Raw genomic sequence first — 21,031 nt, 5'->3', positions numbered from 1 at the left:
AGAAAGGAGCAAGTCCACTCCCATCAAGACTCAGCTTCAAAGGCTGGTCTCCTCATATACAGATCAGCCAGTGGCTCTCCTGGTACTGGAACTTCTTCCAAACCGCTGAGGATGCAGCAGCCTGCTGGAGTTGGCATACCCCTTAATCTCTCTGGGCTTCAGCTTCTTCATCAATAAAAAGAGGAGGCTGGACCAATGCACCTCTCAACACTCTCTGGGATTCTGATGGACAGGTGGAATCTACACAAAAGTGAAGATGTGAATAAAAATATTTAGAATGGATCCATTAGGAGGTGAATTTCAGCTTTGGCTTCTGGATTCTATTGATCAGCTAGTTCTTTTTTACTCATATTTAAAACATTCAATTTAGAAGTTTCCAGTGCTGCTAAACTTGCCTGGTAAGTTGTATCTGCTCTTTGGAGGAGGGTGTAGACTGAAGTGATATATGAGTTACCTTCCTCCTGCATGACACTGGTCCCCGTCAGGAGATAATACTCTGGTTTAGGCCACTGGTAGCAGCTGTAACCACGGCCCCAAGTCTAATAGGAATCCACCATTGAGTGCTAGATCTATGTTAATGCTATTGGATGGGAGCCGGATGGTTCAGAGAGCATCTATATAGAGAAAGGAACATAGAATTATTCCCTGTATCTAGCAAGTGCTTTCTGAATATTTGAGTCTACATGTGAGCACACTCGCTGGCACACATGTACTCTCATGTATATACAATCAGATGAGCAGACTGGCCTGCTCAGGCCCATCAGATGCCACTGGAGATGAGATTGACAGGGCACTGGGATGTGAAATGGGAGTGAAGATGTGATGGGAATGCCAAGGGCAAAATGTAAATGGGGATGCGTGGCCTCTTGCACTAACACTAGTCTGCTCTGCTTTTGGAGTCCAGGGGCTTTGCCTGGGCAGGCACGGGGCCCAGCTTAACTCCATTGTCCTTTCTGGTCCTACTTCTCTGTTGTGAGTCATCATTCAGCTTGAGACACTGCAATGACTTTATAGAGTTCTTTATTGTGCCAGCAAATTCGGGATATGAATGGTATACGTGTGGGCATATTATAGGTACACTGCCAAACTGAAAGCCGACCTCATCCAATTTGATTCATCAGCCACGTTTCTCAGAACTAACAGACTTCCCCTTTTGTTGGACTGCCTAGACTCTTTTAGATTGGGTAGGCTAGATCATGCCAAGTCTCAACTCCTAAATCTCAGAAGCTTAAAATAGCCGTATTTCTTGCTCATACTACCTGTCCATTACAGACTGGCCAAAAGACTGCTCATTGTAGCCACTTGGGATCTAGTGCATGGAAGCTAAACCAAACACAGACTTCTGTGACTCCAAAGTCAGGCAAATGAGGATACAGTGAACCATACACTCACTCTTAAAACTGCTGCCTGGAGATAACAGAGGTGACTTCTACTCGCGTATCTTGGGCTAAAGCATGTCACATGGCCAAGCCTAATGTGAAAAAAGACAACCATGCTCTTCCCCCAGCATTGGACAGCAAATACTAGTCAACAGTAGCCTTTTACCTCCCTGTCTCAATGGCTGGGCTCATCTGCCCCGCCATCCCCCACCCCTCCTCTGTGTCTAGGAACTTCTCTAACCCTCCAAGTTGGTTGTTCCCCTTTCAAGATCCTACATCTTGAATCTTCCGAACTTTTTGATTTCTAGTGCATTTTGATTATTAAGATTCTCCAAGAGCCCAGAAATTTGGCCTCTTGGAGAGTATCCTACTTGAAAATTTACCCTACCCTTTGATGAACTATTCCCAGTTTGACCCATATGAGAGTCTGGTGACCTTAGAGTTTACACACATCATTTTGAATGTATGCAACAGCGCTCCGTGATTCTTACAAAAAAGGTCCTCTTGTTACAAGCACAAGAATAAACTTCTCTAAGGGGTATGTCACCAGTACTCCTGATTAGCTGTGTGATCCTGGAAAGACATCCGATGTCTTGGGTAATGTTTTTCCGTGAATAGGATAAGGGATAGCACTATTTTTCTAAGAGTCTTCTAGGTTTACAATTTTATGATTCTGTTATTTCTGTTTACTGACAGTGACACTTTTTACATTTCTGGCTATGCAAAGTTGCATTTCATTACTGAGCATGCTCTACGGAGATCACGCAGACCCGCAAATATGGGAAGTATCTAGTTCCAGATGCTTGAGTGGAAAGGTCAGGGAGAATAATAACAATTATATGGTCCACACCCATGAGGGAGCTAATGAGTTATTTATGCAAACTGCTGAGGAGAAATACACCCACCAGAATTCTTCTGTGTTTGACACAGCTCAGATCATCTTCTTTGCGGAATCCTATGGTTAGGACTGAGAGGCAGTGACCAAAACAATTTGATTATAGCATCTTGCTAGTTACATGGCTTATGTTTATGCTTTCTTTTTCCTTTGGTGTTCCAGACATAACAAGGCCATGGACTCTGCAGAGACTGTTTCTTTTGATCCCCCTCCAAGACCACTGGTTTCCTTCCCAGGCCTTCAGTCTTGGTATACCTCTAAGTACCAAGAGACTGGATGGAAATCACTTTGGAACCCACTTGTTGATCCCCCAAACAAGTGAATGATATCATGTGCTTTCCAACTATCATTCTCTTATTCACTTATTCATTAAGCATTCTTTGAGCACCTTCTATATACCAGGCTTTATGCTGGGCATTGGAGACCCAAACACCAATAAGGGACAGGAGAATAAGTCCCTGCCCTAGAGGCTGTCAGTCTCGTCTGGACATACATGAAGATCAAATTGTATTTGAGGTTGCATAGCCAGCACTATAGTATATAGGAGTCAGTGTTTATTTCTTGGCCAAGTCAAGGAAAGATACAGAGAGAAAGAGATGTTTGAGTGGGATCTTAGAGTGAGTGGGGTTTTGCCAGGCAGAGAAACTCAAGAAAGGATTCAAGACTGAGGCAGAAGGAACAGCTTGGGCAAAGGAACAAAAGTGAGCAGACATAACTGTTTTGGGAACATCTATTCTCAATATGTCTCAGATGTATAGATCACCTATCTTTCCCAAAGTTTTCCTTTCAATTTCCTCCATATCTCAAGGTGACCTGGGAGTAAGTGTGGTAAAAATTCAAGTCAGAAAAGGAGGAGGCTTGAGTGCCATGTGGCAATGTCCAGCCCTAGTAAGACCAGATGGGATGGTAATCAGTTCTATGGAGAGCCCTGCAATAGGGGTATGTAGCAAGTGGGCAGGAGCCCAGGCCTGCGCACTGTCACACAGGCGGGGATCTGAATTCCTGTCCTGCCACCAACTGTGGGATTCCAGGCATGATTTAACCTATTTAAACCTCAGCTTTCTCCTCTACAAAATGGGGCTAACAGTACCTTGCCCGTGGCGCTGTGAGGAGTAACCAAATTAACACACACAAATCTCTTCGAATGGCTCCTGGCATACATTAAACACTGAATTGTCAGATTCTGTTGTTTTTGCTGCTATAATTGTAATTTTAACAGTTTCCAAATTACATGTCACCGTAATTATTGAGTGGTGGCTTCATTTCCTTATAGTGATTTTTCTTACAGCCCTAGATACTCCAGTTGGGAAAGGAAGCCTGGGTTAGAGGAGGCCTTAACCAATTTTCTAGAGACTAATTCTGTTGAGCAAGGCCCTGTGTTAGCTACTGAAATAGTATATTATAGGGGAGAAACCTCTGGGAAACTTGATTTTTCATCTTGAATCTGCTCAAGAGTAGCAACGTGGCTTGTGTGAACTTAAGTTTCAGTGTCGTATTCAGAGAACAATGGTACCCTGCTGGAGTGGAGATCGGTTTTCTGTATGCTTTTTGTCCTCCTCTTTCTTCAGGTGCAGACCTTGCCTTTCTTTGGAGAACTATTCCTCCTCCCTCCAGTGCGATTCTGTTGAGGCTGTGGGATTTACACATATTGACGTGGGAAGAGAATGTCTGCATCCTACCCTGGAGCAAGCCAAAGAAGCAATAGAGAATGCGGGCAACACACAAAAGTGAGACAGAACCATCAGAAGCATCAAATCCTGTATTCCATTCTCGGAGCCCACCAAATCTGTCCTGAATTCTTCCTTTGATTGTGTGAGTGAACACAGCGTTCTTCTACTAAATTTCCGTTTCTCCTTCAGCTCCAGCAAGTTGGGCTTCTGTCACTCGCAAAAGTGTCTAATATCCTTGTCTACCTTGCAGCATTATTGTATGGGTCAGATAAGACAAGTACACAAAGTTCTTCGAAAATCTAAAGCATAACACTAACTGGAATAAAAAGAACTGTGAAATATAGTTTCTTCCCTTCAAGGAGAAATAAGGTATTCTGCACTGGCAATGTTAATTACTTAAGAACAGAATGTCAATTGCACAACTTATGTGGTTGGATTCAGTGTCAACAGGAGGCTGTGAATTGTGGTGACCAGGGAAGGCTTCGGGGTAGAGGCAGGATTCGAGCTGGGCCTGAAGGATAAACACAATGTTGATCAAAGTAAGGAAAAGGCTTTCTAGGCATGGAGGATGTGGGTTAAAGCACCACGACTGGACACCCAGTCAAATATTTACTGGCCTACTATGGGTGATGCCTGGAGGAAGTCAAGGCTTGGAGAGCCTTGGAATCTGCTCTGGCCACTTATAAAAGCCACTTAAATCATCAAATACCAAAAGAAGTCTGCAGTATTTAAGCAAACAAAAAAAAGCTAGAGGAACATATTCCACATTCCTGTGGGTCCTCTCTTGTAATCCAAGGCCTTTCTTCTTCCTCGTTAGTATTTTTAAGACTTCCCTGGTATTTGAGTCAGGTTAGTATCACCTGGAGACTTCATCCGTGTTTTCTGTTCCCTCTCTTTGAGAGTGAGCAGAAATGGCCAATTCAGATGAAAGTGATCACCCGCTCAGGGCCCTTCTTGATGATCCAGCTGCTATCACTTTTCACCCCCCTCTGTGGTTATTGTCCTTCCCAGTTTCATCTTCTTCAGCCACACTTGTGGTTAAGCCTCAGGGCTGGAAATGGAAATTATTCTTCCTGAGAAGCTTGACGCTGTTATTGTTAAGTAGCTGCAGACTTTTAACATTTTAAGGGTACGGGACAACAAGCGTGCACATTGTTTTCCCATTATTTCTTAAAGTACCATGCTTAGAAATCTTCCTGAGCTCATTTATCATTCGACTCTGGGATCTCAACAGCACATGTTTTCTTCCTTCAATCCAAGGAAAGTCATATTAGAATTGTCAGGTTCACTCATTACAAGACATAAAAAAAAATCAAAACCTTAGTTTCCCTATCTACAAAATAGTATTTGTGACACCTAATTTTACAGGGCTATCATGAGAATTAACTAAAACAATTGAGGTGGGGTTATTTTATGGAGCACCACAACAATAACAAAGCAATACAGAAGTAGTAGGACGGGGTACAATTCTCATTTGTAAACTTTTACTCCCTGCCCTGATCCCCTAGTTCTGTCCTCCCTCTGTGATCCTCATGAGCCCCTCGATTTTTCCTGATAAGGGGCTCATGTTACTTCTAGTACCTGATAGGCACCCCAGGCTGGAGTTTACAAATTTGCTGAAGGTTAGCACTTTCCATCTCATACTCCTGCTGGACTGATGCTGAAGGCAATTCACACCAAAGAGAAGACTGAGAATTAGGGTAGCAGGTGGCTCAAAGCAGCTGTGCATGAGACTTGCCATCTGCAGAGATGGGGAAGGGACCTGCAAGGCAGCTGATGGCAGTGGGAACCACGCCAGAGCCAGAGGGAAGGTCTTGCCTTGGTCGACAGGCTGAATCAAACGGAGACAGTCGGATGCTAAAGGTGGAGGAGAGGGAGAGAATTTGGCTAATTCAAGAAGGGAATGGGGTGCTGAGTGCCACCTGCAGCTCATTTCTGTGCTTTATAATCCATCATTTTCTCTTTTTCTTTGAAAATATCTCCTAGGGAGAGGCCCTTTGGCAAGAGGGAAGCTAGGCATACTTGTCATCTTTTCCTCTGTCCTCATCCCAGTTGGAAACAAATAACTCAAAGCTGGTTGACTTCCTAGCAGATCTAATTTATTTCAAACTCCATTTTCAGTCAATCTCATAGGCAAATTCTTCCAGGAAAGCTGGAATTATTCTGTGGAAATGGTTAAGGGGTATGCTCACAGACAGAGGTAGTTGAGGTTGTTGCCTCACAGAGCATGAGATTGAAAAAGGACCCAAAAGGTCAATAGATACCTTCTCTCTCTAAGAGGAGGACACCGAGGCCAGAATGGGCAGGTGACTTGCCCAGGGTCTTCCTTCCAGGTGCCCTGCCTTCCTAAGTCCCCTAAAGGGAGAGTGGAATATAAAGATCCACCGCACCAGGAAAACAATTCAGGAGTGATGGGGCAGAACTGGCCAGCTGGAAGTGATCTTGTCAAAGATGAGACTGGGAGTGAAAAATGCCAGGGCAAGGCAGATTTCTCAGAAATAGAGAAACAAAAGAGTAAAAACTAAACTGAGACTGGGAGCAAACAAGTCAAAACCAGGAGCCAGTACTAGATGGGGACAAAATGACACTAATTACAGCTGAGAATGATTTAGGGTTAGCCTGGTGAAAAACAAGTTGTCTTCAAGTTAATAAAATCAAACAGGACTTGTATGAAGTAAGCACAGTACCTAGAGTGTTTAATGGCTCCCCGTTGTTGGAGAGGCCCCCACAATCTGGCCCGGTCTATTTTCGGTCTATTTTTCCCTTATTTGCCCTTGACCCACCCAAATGCAACCAAAAGCTCATAACCAAGCTTGTTGTTCAACATCTCCAGGGCTTTCCTTAGGCTGTCTTTCGGCCTGGAATGCCATTCCTCTCCTAATGCCCTTCTTGGGTCCAAATTCTATGTATCCTTCTAATGCCTCTGGTTACCAATTCCAACACATAGGGGTTTCCCCCCACACCACCAAGCAATTCTCAGACACCAGCTGGGTATCCTACAATTCAACTCAATCCTGACACTATCTGGACATAGAGTCTGATCTCATGGGCTAAGGGTTCAGTCCTACATGACTGCCCCGCACCCCTTCAGATGCCAGTTGCAAGGCCAGGTTGTCACCTATGCTTCTGACTGAACAGCTATAGATTGAAGGTTCCAATGACCCCCATCTCGGGTTCGATTAATTCGCTGGAGTGGCTCACAGAACTCAGGAACATTTTACTTACTAGATTACTGGTGTATTACAAAAGGATATAGCCCAGGAATAGTTAGCTGGAAGAGATGCATAGGGCAAAGTACAGGGAAAGGGCGCCGAGCTTCCATGCCCTCCTGGAGCACACCTTTCTCCCCGAACCTCCACATGTTCACCAACCCAGAAGCTCTCCAAACTCCATCCTTCTGGGTTTTTATAGAAGCTTTATTACATAGGCATGATTGATTAAATCATTGGCCATTGGTGATTGAACTCAATCTCCAGCCCCTCGCCTCTCCCCAAGGTTGGGGAGGGGAATGAAAGTGCCAACCCTCTAATCACACTGCTGCTTCCTCTGGCAACCAGCATCCATCCTTAGGAAGTCATCTCATTAATATAACAAGAGACGACTGCATCTCACTCATAGGAAAACCCAAGGGTTTTAGGAGCTCTGTACCAGAAACGGGTCAAAGAACAAATATATATTTCCTATTATAAATCACCACATCTCATCTTCAAAACCAGTTCACCACCTACATGAAGCCTTCTACATGCCCAGCCTGAAAGTACTCTCTCCTTTTGTTGACGTCTAGTCTGGTGGTACCAATGCCGGTACCTGTCTCGTACGCTGTTAGAGATCCGTCTGCAGGCACTCTAGTAGTACCTCCTTCCTCTTTTTGGAAAGTACATGAGTCATTCATCTTCCACCATACACAGCTCTTACCTGTGGGCCTCACACACAGCAGGTGCTCAGAAAACTTTTGTCAAAGGAGTGGTTATCTGGAGGGTGTACACGATATTGGAAGCATGTTCTCGGCTTAAGCCAGATCCTTACTAAGAGTATCCCCAGGTAAGGAGAATTGTTGAGAAGTTGACAACATTCAGAGGAGAGCCACAGAGAGGATAAATAAGTTTAGAAATAGGCTAAAGGAAGGCAATTTAAGGGGAAATAAAACTTGGGAGCTTTCCAGAGAAGTGAGGCACATTCATTGAGCTTTTACCCAGAGAACTCACAGCAGCTGTGTTTCTTCCCGATCAAGACAGATGAGCAGGGCATTCACCTAAACAGAAGTATCATTGAGATCACAAATAGGGAAAATATTTCTAAGAGAAGGTGATTAAACTCTCAGATGAGTTATCATTGGTAGACTTTGAGTCTCCAAAAGGCTATTAAAAACCAGATTCCTGTGTGTCAAGGCCAGTGGAGAGGCTCCCTCTGGAATGAATGCCACGGAAGGAACTTGACAATCTGTTCTCTCACACCTCCTGTGCTGGCCAGGTGTCCGCCTCATGTGGCCCAGCAGTCAGTTCCAGGCTGGTTCCAGCAGGTGGCGGCCGCGCGCAGTGAAAGCCCGCGGGTAGAGCTCGCCAAAATGGTTAGAAAAAGCAAGTCTACCAGGTTTGAAAGTGCACAGGGACCAGGCAGGGTGTGCAAAGTCGAGGAAGCACACCCCACGGGAGAGCCCAGGAAGCCTGCCCCAGAGAGCCTCTCACGGTCTCCACTCCCGTCCCATCAGGGCTCCCGGGTGTTAAGAAAAAGGCACTGGGGCACTGGGAAAACCCTCCCTCCAAACATGGCATTATGGCACAGTCATTTCCAGAAAGTCCCCACAGCCTGCGCTCAGGGAACCAGAGCGGTGTGCCGAGACTCTTTCTGATTGGCTTCTACAAACCCAAGCATGGTGAATAACACTTTACCAAAACTGAAGTAAAATGAAATCAAACAAAACACCCTCGGTGGAGAGGAACAATGGCACAGATAACTCAAAGGGAAGTAAATCACTTATATTTGACTCTAAAGATAACACGCACACGCGGTGTCTACCTGCTTACTGTGTTCCCAGGCCTCCTTCTGAGGAGTGCGGTCCTAGGGGCATCAAGTCTGCTCGTGCTGTGTAGTGGGAAGTCACTGACTCTACTGCCACCCAACAGATGGGTGTTGGGGACTCAGCCAGGGGCAGCCCTATGGTGGGCAGAGGCCCGCCTCTGCCTATGAACTGATCAGGTCTAACAAGGTCTCCCACGAGGATGCTCAGATTCAGTGTGAGGACCAACCACATTGGATCCTCCCATGAGCAAAGTTCACATGTGAGATTCATCCAGCAAGGTGGTAGGGAGCTGCTGTCAGCCCCCGGAAGAAAGAAGGCCTGCTTTTTCTCTAGTCATGGAGTTGTTGAGTCCCAGAGTGCCCTAGACTGCTGAGAAGGTTTTCTTTGTGTCCTTACTTCTCCATCTAACTCAACAGCATCTTTCCATCACCCCAATGACCCAAGCACATCTCTCTGCGCAGCCTGAAGCGGATGATAAACACCAGGAGACTTCCATGCCAGGCAACCCCCACTACCTGCCAGAGGAGCCTTTCGAATTCTGTTTTAATTTGCATCCCCTGAAGGAAGAGCTCGCTTGGAAATCTAGGTGGCTGGACCCCCAGATATTGCAATTGTGCTGGGTTGACAGGATGAGATGAGCATGGGTCCCGCAATGCAGGAAGAAGTACCGTCCTTTCACGGGGCTCCTGTGAGGCGGGGAGGCCTGCTGAGCTGGAATTCAGGTCTAGTCCTTGAGAAAGGGACCTAAGCGCTCTAAGGCTCCCTTTCCTCCTTTGTAAAACAGGGCTCCTAGTACCTACCTTCAGAGGTTGTAGTAAGAAGTAAATGAGATCGTGGATGCAGAGTACATCGAATAGCACCTGCTGGCATAGTAAGTCCTGAATAAATGGTAAGTATTGATATTTTCTGATTCTTTGTCTCCTCTATTAGACTATGTGATCCTATTAACATTCCTCTCTCTACTTACCAGCACCAATAAGTTATCAACTAAGGTGCATTGAATGAATGTGGGGAAAGAATGTAGGAAATAACCGGAGGACTTTGTGATAAGACATTCTGGTTAAGTTTGAGTAAAATTTTCTTTTGCTTTTCCGGTTTTCTATATTATCTATTCTACTCCCTTTGTGCATCATGAGGTCAGTTGTTTTTTTTAAAAATATCTTCAGGCCTGCTACATTTTAACATCCTTTAGATTAGGAATCATAACATCCTGAATTAGTTTATTATCTTACAGTGAAGCCCCACGAGGTTCAATCAACTAAAAACTAGTGGCATTATTCCTAGTCAGGGAGGAGGTTGGCCTGGATGTCTTTTTGTAGAGGACAAGTGGTTTTTAACTCTGAGTTTGAACCCAGGATGTTGAAGGTTGGAAGATGGAGGTGGGAAGATGGAATGCAGCCAGGGGCGGATATCCTCAACGTAGTCCCAGCTTTGAAAATGCAGGGCTTTCTTTGGACTTATTTGAGATGTCAAACGCAGCAGGGCTGACATCAATACACAGCAGGCCATGGATTATGGCTGCCTCTAATGACTGTGTTCCACTGTGTTTATTGTTCTGGATGTTAATATATAGAGTAAATGATAGTCCTTTAATTGAAGGTTGGAAATGTCCCATACTAAGGCGCCCGGGTGACATCATCATTAACCACTCAAGTGAAACCCAAGACACTTGCTGGACAGAAAATTACAGCCTTGGGGACCATCTTCCTATTTGTGTATGTGGTATGTGAGAGGCAGAGGGGCCAGCAGCTGGCCTGCACCCTATTGGCAGTTCTTGATTTTACTGGGAGAAGAGAGACATCATTTGGGAATTAGCAAGAAGACATTAGTTCCACAGGAAATCACAGCTAATCAGAACCTTAATGGAACATGGTCCTACAGGGTGTATGAACCCAGGAATGGAGAGAGGGATCCACTCTCTCCCTTTCTTCTTTAGCCATTTGAGTGGCTCTTCAAAGACTTCCCCCCCTTTGTTTGTGGGAACAATTTATAATGCCTCCATAATAGGGGTTTAACCAAAACAACTCCTTATAACTATTCAGACTGTAGCTTCTGAGCTGTAAGAAGTCTTGACAAGCTATTGGACCGTGAACTGGCCCTAATCATTTCTATAGGAAGGCATATTAGTTTTCTGTTGCTGCTGTAACAAATACGACAAACTTCGTGGTTCAAAACCACACAAATTTCTTATCCCACCAAATTGGATCTCATTAGGCTGATTTATCCTTTCTGGAATTTCTAGGGGAATCTGTTTCCTCACCTTCTCCAGTTTCCAGATGCTGACTGCATTCTGCATTGGGGCCCCCTTCTAGCAACTGCATTGCTCTTATCTCTGCTTCTGTGGTCTCATCTCCTTCTCTGACTCTCCTGTCACCTTCTTTCAACTATAAAGACCCCCGTGATTGCATTGGGCCCACTTGGATGATTCAGCATAGTTTCCTCTTCTCTAGATCAGCTGATTAGCAAATTTAATTCCATCTGCGATCTTAATTCCCTCATACCATGTAACACAACATATTTGCAGGATCTGGGGATGAAGACATGGACATCTTTGGGGTGAGGGCATTATTCTGCTTACCACAGAAGGTGCTAGGTTAGGTAGGTTTCCTGGAATTGAAATCTTAGTTGAAGATTAAGGACTATTCATGGGAAAGTGCAATAGTGATAAAAAGTTGTTACACATGTCTTAACAGAGTAATCGGACAAGTCAGGGGCATTACAGCTTACTGACCAAGAACACAAGCTTTGGGCTCAGACAGAATTGGAGTCAAATCTTAACTCTGCACTCAGTCATGCTAATGAGTCTCCACTACTATAAAATGGAGGCAGTAGCATGTACCACATTGGACTGCTATAAGATTAAGGGAGATAATACACATGAAATGTCCAGGGTGGAACCTGGTCCTTGGTGAGAGTTTAGTAAGGTGTAGCTACATGTCAGGAAGAGTGCTGTCCTTTGACCTGACTCCTGTGAGGTGTGGTAGGGATGGTGAGGGTCGACAGCTTTCCCTCAAATCCAATACCCAAAATTGAGGGTATAAGAGTTTTATGTGAAAGAAAGGAAAGGGGTTGGTCCAGAGGCGCAGCGGTTAAGAGTGCACATTCCGCTTTGGTGGCCCGGGGTTCCCTGGTTCGGATCACGGGTGCGGACATGGCACTGCTTGGCAAGCCATGCTGTGGTAGGCATCCCACATATAAAGAAGAGGAAGATGGGCATGGATGTTAGCTCAGGGCCAGTCTTCCTCAGCAAAAAGAGGAGGATCAGCAGCAGTTAGCTCAGGGCTAATATACCCCTGCCAAAATAAATAAATGAATTAATTAATTAAATAAAATAAAAGCAAGGAGAGCCAACATATTACATTGTCTTGGGAGAGGGTTGCTTAATTGAATCCATATTTATCTGGTATTATTATCCCCTGCAGCCACGTGTGTCTGGTATTGTGCTGGGTGATGGAGAGGGGACACACTATGGCCCCTTGTCTCCAGGCTAGTATGTAACTAGCCATGCAGATGCCATGGCCAACAGCTAAGGGAGCTCTTGAGGAATTGAGGCAAGAGAGACAGAAGAGAGAGATGACCTGGGCAGGGGCAGTTGGAGGAGGTTTTGGAGGAGTTAGGACTTGAGTTCGGCCTTGAAGGAAGACAAAGGGTTAGAGAAGCTGGGAAAAGTAGGGAGAGCATTTAGGCAGCAGAGTTTGGGGAGAAGTTACATGGAGAAAAATGTCCATGATTAAGGGTCACGGCAGGTGTCAGGTAGATGAGCTGTGGTGCAGGAATCTGCAGAGGTAGAATGGGACCAGATTAAAGAGGGCCTCTATCGCCCTCAGTGGGTTTACTCTTCTCTCTCTTCTTCAGCTTGGTATGACACACAGTGGCTACTCAATACCATTTGTTGTTGTTTTGCTCTGGCCAGAAATAAGGTTCTTAGGCCTAATTCTTTGGACAGTGGGAACCCACAGAATGAAGAAGGAGAAATATGCAGTGATTAGTTAGGACCCCATTTCCAGTGTCCAGCAAAGGAAATGAAGGCTTGATCATGGCAGGGATGGAAAGGAAAGATAGGCAAGACTAAGTAGAAATCCCAGACATGCTAACTATAAAATTCAGAAATGACCTGGATGTATGTGCAGGGCCCGGGAGCAGGTTTGCAAAGTAGTGATAGCTCAGCTTCTGGTTGGAACAATTGCATTGATTCCTGATGTCCAAGAAGAAATAGGGTGTCCACAAACCTAAGGGTGGGTATATCAGTTCCCTATGGCTGTGTAACAAAGCAACCCATAAATCACTGACTTGAAACAACCATTTATCTAGCTCATGTTTCTGTGGGTTGGAAATGTGGGCTGGATGGTCTTTCCAGTCTTGGCTGGACTCACTCCCCCATATGTGGTCAGCTGCCAAGTCAACTGGGGGCTGCTGGCTTGAGATGCCTCAACTTGTCACCCCAGTTTTTCCACTTAGTCTCTCATTATCCAGCAGTAAAGCATGGGATTATTTTCATGATGGAGACAGGATTCCAAAAGAGCTAGCAGAAACATCTACGGCCCCAGAATTCTAGGCTTAGAACTGGAATACCAAGACTTTCATCTCATTCTATTAGACAAACCAAGGTACACTGTTAAGCCTGAATTCAGGTAGCAGGAAGAGAGACCCCCACTTCTTAGTGGGAACAGCTACAAAGTCACATTGTGAGGAGTGAGACAATTGAGGCAATTTTTGTAATAACATCTAGCACAGTCAGAGTGCAGAGGATGCTGCAGAGGATTTAGGATGCTCTTCTAAGAAACCTAGCTATTTATTTATTCTTGTATTTTTATAGCCACATCGACATCAAATTCAGTAGCAATTGTACCTGCTACCATTGCTTTGTTTCCATTCTAACTGTGCTTAAGAGTTCTGTGGCTCCTCTTGGATAATATACCAAATAGTCATTGAAGGGAACTGGGTGTGCCAGGCTTGTCTCAGGGGTAAATTTCATACAGTTGGATTTTTATCTCTTCACTGAGCTTCTTGAGGGCCTGGACCACATCTCTGGCTTCTCTTGATTAGTCCACTGAGTGTTGTAAAGAACTAGAAACATGGAAAGCATTTAAATATCTACTGTTAGCATTGGCTACAAATTCGGGCTTAAGTTTTAAAGGTGATTAATGTCACCATGACCCACAGGGAAATAGGACGGTGGGAAGGAAAAAGCTTCCTGGGCCATTCGTCTCTGATGGGAAAAATGCATCCTGTCACCCCTCTGAGTCTCCTTAAAGGAAAAGCCTACTGTCAGTGCTATCTACCTGCCTGTGGTGGCCACACATCTTGGCCGTCTGCAATCCAATTTTAATGATCCAGTATAGTGAGCTTGCTGCATCATGCCCCAGAACTGGGAGAGAGAAGAAAAGCAGATGGCCACCTCCTGGAGTCTGCAGGTGTCTAGAAATGAAAGCATCTAGAGTTGCTGGCAGGGCCCTGGAGGCCTGACTGATTCCTACAAGTATCAGCTGGGGGTATAATTAGTACATTGTCCGTCTACACCATCTGTAGTACCACTTTAAGAAAGGGGAAATGCTGAAGATGAGCAAGCCATGGAGTGGAGTGGTGGTCCCATTAGGACTGGCTCTGGTGTTGAAGTGGCTGCCAGGGCAAAAGACTCCTGCCATTGGGGAGTCAGGGTCTAGGAGGATCCAGACTTCCACTCCCTGGGCTGGACCCACTCTTCTTCCTGGGCCTTGGCTCTGCAGGTTGGTGAGAGACAATGTTGCTGGAGGGTGGCAAGGAGGAGGAACAGGGAGGATAATGGGGCAGCTGGGGTAGTTCAGGGCATTTGGCAGCCTGACAATGAGCTGGATGAATTGAGACCAACCCAAGAAGCCCTGATCCAGGAAGGAGAGTCAGAAAGTTGAAGCACAATGCCAGTCTCTCTCAGGTCTGTTTTCTTTCTCCTCTCACTACCACTGATGTGTTTGACTCCAACCCCTCAGTCCTGCAAATATACTACTTTCTTAGTTTCCTTCCTAAAGTCTTGAAATGGAATTGCTTAGCGATCGACCAAGTTCAGCTAAACAAGAAGAGAAGGAGACGTTGTCCATTTTTGTGCATCTTAGATATCACTGACTCTCAGTCAGGAATGGTTCCTTACGTGAACTCTTTTCCTTAGACCGCTGTGCACGAATCAGTTCCTAAATGCATCTTGTATATTGCACCTCCCTTCCTCTGCTCAGATCATCCTCTCTGCCTAGAACCCTCTCTCTCTTCCTGTCTGTTGGTCCAAATTCTACATTCAAGTTCCACAACACCTGGGATAACTTTCCTAATTGTTTTAGATTTGATAATTCCTCAGTTCTCTGAATTCCATGTGCCTCATCATCTACATCTACACATCATACATGTGGCTTAGTATTGTCACTTATCTTTCTTGTGTTTGGGTCTCATATTCTGTGTGAGCCTTATATTTCCGTGTATCTCCGGTAGCACCTCGCCCACTGCCTTGCACACAGTAGACTCTCAATGTGTTCAATGCTTATGGCACTTCAGATGTCATTATCTCCTCCCCAATTCACTGTTAGTGCTTCCTGTGAATCTTGATCATTTTTTGGGCTGCCCAGCATCCGCTCTACCTTCTGAGTAGTACCGGGATGTCCACTGGGGCTAATTACCTTTCACTCAAAGTGTACCCTCTTGTTGGGAGGTAATTCTACGTGCCTACATTTCACTATAGAATCTAAGAGTTCCAAATCCTTCCTCTCCTTGCCCATTTCCCAAACTAGGTCTCTGGTGTTTGACCTAAGCGTGGCCAAGTAGCTGCCCTGTCCCAGGTCTGTGAAACTTGAGTAAGGGGTCGAAGGACAGAGGAAAGGTTGGAGGGCACTCATTGCAGGATAGTGGCAGAAGCCTATCAACCAGATTGTTCCTACTGCACAAGGGCCTCTCTTCCTCCTGACTCCTTGCCTTTTGGAGATTTTGGTTATGGCACATTCTCAAGTCTTGCTCTCCAGCCTCCTGGCAGTCATGAGAGCCCACCAAATTCTTCCAATGAAGGCTCTTACAAAGTAGCCAAAGGGTCTGAATGTCTTTTTGTGTTGTTTATTTTTCTAGAAACCACGGAATCCTAACTGATACACGCCTTATTTCCAACCCTATCAGTCAAGACTGTCTTGGAATAGTGCGGTAGCCTTCTTAAACTGGGCTCCTTATCTTCAATTTTACTCTCCTTCAATAAGTTCTCTGTGTTCTTTGTAGAGTGTTATATGTGAGATAAAAAGTTTAATGTAAATGCTGACTTATTCTTGTTTTTAAGATGAAATAACATGTAAGCATCTCTCATTTTCTTGTGCTCTGTGCATGTGCTCCAGAATCGGGGCAGTGTGGTGCAGTGGAAAGAGCATGGCATTTGACCCTACACCTATGCTTGAAACATGTGACTGGCCAATTTATTAAACCTCTTTCATCATTAGTTTTCACATATGTAAAATGGAGAAAATGCTATCTCCTGGATGGTTGTAGAGATTCGATGGGACAACACACCTGCAGCTCTTGAGACACGGCAGGTTAGGGTCTCAGGATGTTAGTTCCTTTCCCTCCACCCTCCCTCCCTGGTGGGGCTTGCTGGTCCCTGATGATCTTGACAAACCTTGGTTGAGCTTGGAAGCCCTGAATCTCCCTAAGGTAGGAGGGTGGATGCAGCGTTATAGTATTATTGGTGCTCTGTTTTATGCATGTCATTCTAGAGAGATAAGAGGGCCTAGAGAAAGAATCTGGCATGGCAGATTGAAGCAAAAGGATTTTCATTTGTGGTGTGTTAAGACTACGCTGGTGGGAGAATAGGATTCTTTATTATGATGCAGTCAATCTCTTAGGCAAGTGTTTTAAAAATATATGGCTGCAATTCCGAGCCAGATGCCATGTCTGTTTCTTGGTTCTTCGTCTATTCTCAGCAGATAAAAAATGACAGGATGTGCACTCTGTCTAGTATGAGAAGCAAATGTCTCCACCAACAGCTATGTGCTCCCACCCTCATTTTCCATGGTCTTCCTTAAGGTCTCCATATTTGAAGTGGCCTATTTATTACTGCTGCCAAAGATTGGAAGCAATGTGGACTAATTATAGAGAGAGAGTTTGCATAACAGAAGGGCTTTTCACTAGCAACTGAAGGGGGCGGTTTCCCTCTGCATTTGTGAGGGCTTGATGGGGTTCAAAAAGGACACAGTAGCCTCTAATAATTTCTAACTTGGGCTTGCGTGAGAAAGCACATGATGAAAAGGGGTTTAGAGTCAAAGTAGAGTGGGATTATCTGTGTCGGATGATGTGCTAAGCCAGCTAAATGGGTGTCATCTAGACAATAGGGACCTGTAAATAACCGAAGAGACTCACAGAAGCAGTATCACTCTTTGAGATATTGGGATTCCAAGTGTCAACTAAATAGGTGAGAGCAGCTCGCATAGGAGTGATTTGCTCTGCCAATGAAGTTGCATGTCACCAGCATCGCCATCAGCCAGTCAGACACAGTGTCAAGGGGAAGGGCAGAGAAGGTGGGGGGGGGGGGGTGGGGATTGCTATATCTCACGCAATCAGGGAAGTCTTCTTCGCAGCAGTAAATGCTTTGTCTTTTGTGCTTTCCTTTTGAGGCATTGATTTACACCTCTAATCTGATCTCAGATCGGGTTTTCCCAGGAGATGCATTTGTCTCTTCCACCTTGCTGCACCTGCCCTATTGGTCCTCATCTAAAGAAGACATAGGTCTCAGCACGGAAGTGCTCAGAGACCCAGGTTCCAAGTCCAACAAAGCTTGTCTTTTTTTTCTGTTTTTTGGTGAGGAAGATCAACCCTAAGCTAACATCTGTTGCCAATCTTCCTCTTTTTTCTCCCCAAAGCCCCAGTACACAGTTGTATATCCTAGTTGTAGGTCATTCTAGTTCTTCTATGTGGGATGCTGCCACAGCATGGCTTGATGAGCTGTGGGTAGCTCCGTGCCCAGGATCCAAACTGGTGAACCTGGGGCCACCAAAGTAGAGCACTCAGCCGTGGGGCCAACCCCCCAAGCTGTCGTCTTATACCATCACAGTACCACAGGCGTGAAGGAGCCAGGGCCTCTCTAGGGATTTGCCCTCAAGCTGGACACCAGTGGATCTCAGGTCTGAAAGTTCTTGTTTGTTGAGCAGAAATCTAGGCAGGGTCATAGCCTAGTCCTCTCAGAGGACACAGAACATCAGACATAGATATTTCACACCATGACACTTCAGTTTGGGTAGTGTTTTAGACAAAAACAGTCTCAGGTGGAAGTAGTATGCAACGCTGACTGTGAAGTGAAATGAGAGTCTTCCTCCGGCCTTGGGAGCAGAAATCCCATTATTTGGTCCCATGTGACCTAAACCTGACTCTGAGGGCCTTTGGAAGCCACTAACAACTGTGATTATTCAATGGCAGGAAGGTGATGACATGGATTTCCCCACGCTCAGCCAGAGCCTCAAAGGGACATTCCAGAGGGAGACCGGCTGGCTCCAGCGCAACCCTTTTCCTGCTCACCTATCAGGCATGAGTGAATTGCGCTGGACTGCCGGTTCAGGAACCTTCATTCCTTTTCTCTGCTAGACCCCAGAGAGGGTCTCAAAGCCCCAAATCACTCAATGCTATTTTATAAAATGCATGTAAATGCTTCTCATTTCAGTTGAAATATTGAAGACTAGAAGGGGAGGTGACTACCTTGTTCCTTTGGCTACTAGCCAAACTGGATTAAAGCAACAAGAAGAAAAACTATAATATCAATAGAATTTCCCTTGAGTTTTTCCAAAATCTGTGTTTCCCAGACATAAAAAGCATCTATATACCATGATGATGCTGTTGACCCTTTTCAACAGAGTTTGGGGGATGTTTGCCCAATCTCAACACCAGTTCATTTACTGTCTCTGTTTTATGTGTCTACTCCCAGCCAGTGACATGCGCGTACAAGTTCATTGGCGTGTATAGCTGTGAAACTGAATTTTACTCTGTGTAGCAACCTGGGCTCTCCATCTTATTAAAAGCCAAGAGCATAATCCAATAAAAAGGAGGTGAGATTGAGCAGAATATGTAGCTTTTGCACCCAGTTCCGCTGCTTAGCTCCAGGGCTTGAGGACATGCTTGAGCTTCAATTTTATGTGTAAAAGGAAATAAAATTCCTATTATTCACCACCATTGAAAGGATCAGACTGAATGATTCATTAAAAGTGATTTGTACATTGAAAAGTCTAGACAGGTGTGACTGATTACCAACACCACTTCCAAACAGCTTGAAGAATACACCTCCTGTTAATGCGGACATGCCAGAAGCCATCTTTAAAGACGGATCTACATTTTGAAGGAATCAAAAGTGACTCAACCTTAAACAGCCTTTCATACGGCTTGCCCTTTATTTGGACTTTCTGATGACCGAAATGGTTGCCTCATTATTTGAAACTCATACAGTAAATCGAAATGTTCTTGGTGCTGAGTGACAAAGTGAGGGGGGTGTCATTTCCTCACAGATTTCCTACTGTCTGCTGAATTCATGTTTTTCCTGGCTTGACCCTTCTACTGAAATCTCCCTGATTTCCTGTTATTGGGAACCACGGAGACAGAGCTCTCTTCTGTAAAGTGGGGTAATACCTCCTAGGGTTTTTGTAAGGTTTCTAATGAGTTATTGTCTATAAAGCACTTACGGTAAAACATTGCCCAGAGTAGGTATGTAATAAATGTTAGCTTTCACTTTGACTGCTATTAGTACATTTATTATAATTATCACTGGGTGAATCACAAATTGCAACATTCACATTTCTCCCTTGACTGGCCATTGACTAAATTAAGTTTCAAGTACTTTGGGAAAGAAGAGTATGTGAGATATCTAAGAAAAGTGTATATGATTTTAACTTCTTTAACAGTAGAATGATTAGTTTTTGAAAGTTTTTCTCTTCCTTTGGATGACTGAGAAATGCCAGCCCCTTTGTAAAGGTGGGAAAGCCCAGAAGAAGCAACAGCAGGTTCATTGTATCTGCTTCCTAGCTGCCTGTTCTGGGCAGGAGATTCCAATTCTTTAGAATAGCCACTCTCCAAGTTCCAGTGGGGCTGTCCTTTCCTCGCCGGCACCGGCAGTGGGGCAGTGGGTGCCAATGCCACCTACACTGTGCCATGGTGAATTAACTGTACAGCACAAGCCAATTCTTGGTTTGTTTAGAAACAATGACTATGGGAGGATAATGGCTAAAATGTTTTAAGCACTTCCCATTTGCCGGGTAGTTCTCCAAACACTTGATAAAGCCTTAAATCACTTAATCTTCACAAAAACCCTATGAGGTAAGTACAATTAGCATCATTTTCCAGAGGAGGAAACTGAGGCACAGAAAGGTTGTATCACCCAGATAGCGAATGCTAGTGCCAAGATTCAAGCGCACGGACCTACACTCTTAAACCTTACCCTCTGACAAAAGGGCTAGGTCAGAGAGGCCTACAGAACACTGCAGCGTTAAGCAGAAAACATGCTCCTTATGAAACATGGAGGCTTCTGACTGTGTTGAGGGAGAGATCAACAGAGAAAGCCTTGAAGTGTGATGCTGAATCTTCTCTCCAGGGTCTTTTGTTGACAAGTGTGGTTGTCTTGTGCACAATGACAACCTTCCTTGCTTGTGGCTGCCATCTTTTATCTCAGGCCTTATGAGTGGGGGTCAAAATAATGGCAGATTATGAAGTGCTTTAGCATGAAGCTGCCTTCGCTCCAACTCTGTGACATAAGAATTCTTAGTAGACAGATTTTATTAGATAAGGAAAGAGTATCAGAGGGTGAAGAGACTTGTCTAAGCTTACACAGCTAGTAAGTGACCTGATGGGGGTTTATACCCCATGTCAAGCTCCTAGCCCTATACTGTAGGGAACAATTCCTAGTCAGCCCTGGGGGCCTGTGACCAGATTAAAAGAAGGAAAAGCTGCCTCTCAGGTCAGATTAGTATTGACACTTTTGGTAAAGAGAGAACAGAGAAGAGAGAAATGGGGATATTGCCACAGAATAGAAGCATGTCACTAAGAGAGATGCTAAGGAAAGCAGTGACCTCTGATGGACCAAGGTCATGTTTTGAAC

At 44.9% G+C, this 21,031-nt stretch overlaps 1 long non-coding RNA gene across 1 annotated transcript in view; it reads left to right on the top strand.

Moving 5' to 3' along the window:
* LOC139043873 (uncharacterized) overlaps nucleotides 1-21,031 on the top strand; it is a 133,161-nt gene that overhangs the window by 102,951 nt on the left and 9,179 nt on the right. The window contains exon 2 of the long non-coding RNA XR_011500942.1: nucleotides 3,843-9,853. This is a non-coding gene — a long non-coding RNA (uncharacterized lncRNA). The remainder of the gene's footprint in view (nucleotides 1-3,842; nucleotides 9,854-21,031) is intronic.

This window comes from Equus asinus, chromosome 2, assembly GCF_041296235.1.
Source record: "Equus asinus isolate D_3611 breed Donkey chromosome 2, EquAss-T2T_v2, whole genome shotgun sequence".
In the NCBI taxonomy this organism is placed as follows: domain Eukaryota; kingdom Metazoa; phylum Chordata; class Mammalia; order Perissodactyla; family Equidae; genus Equus; species Equus asinus.
This window is presented reverse-complemented; position numbering and strand designations above follow the sequence as displayed.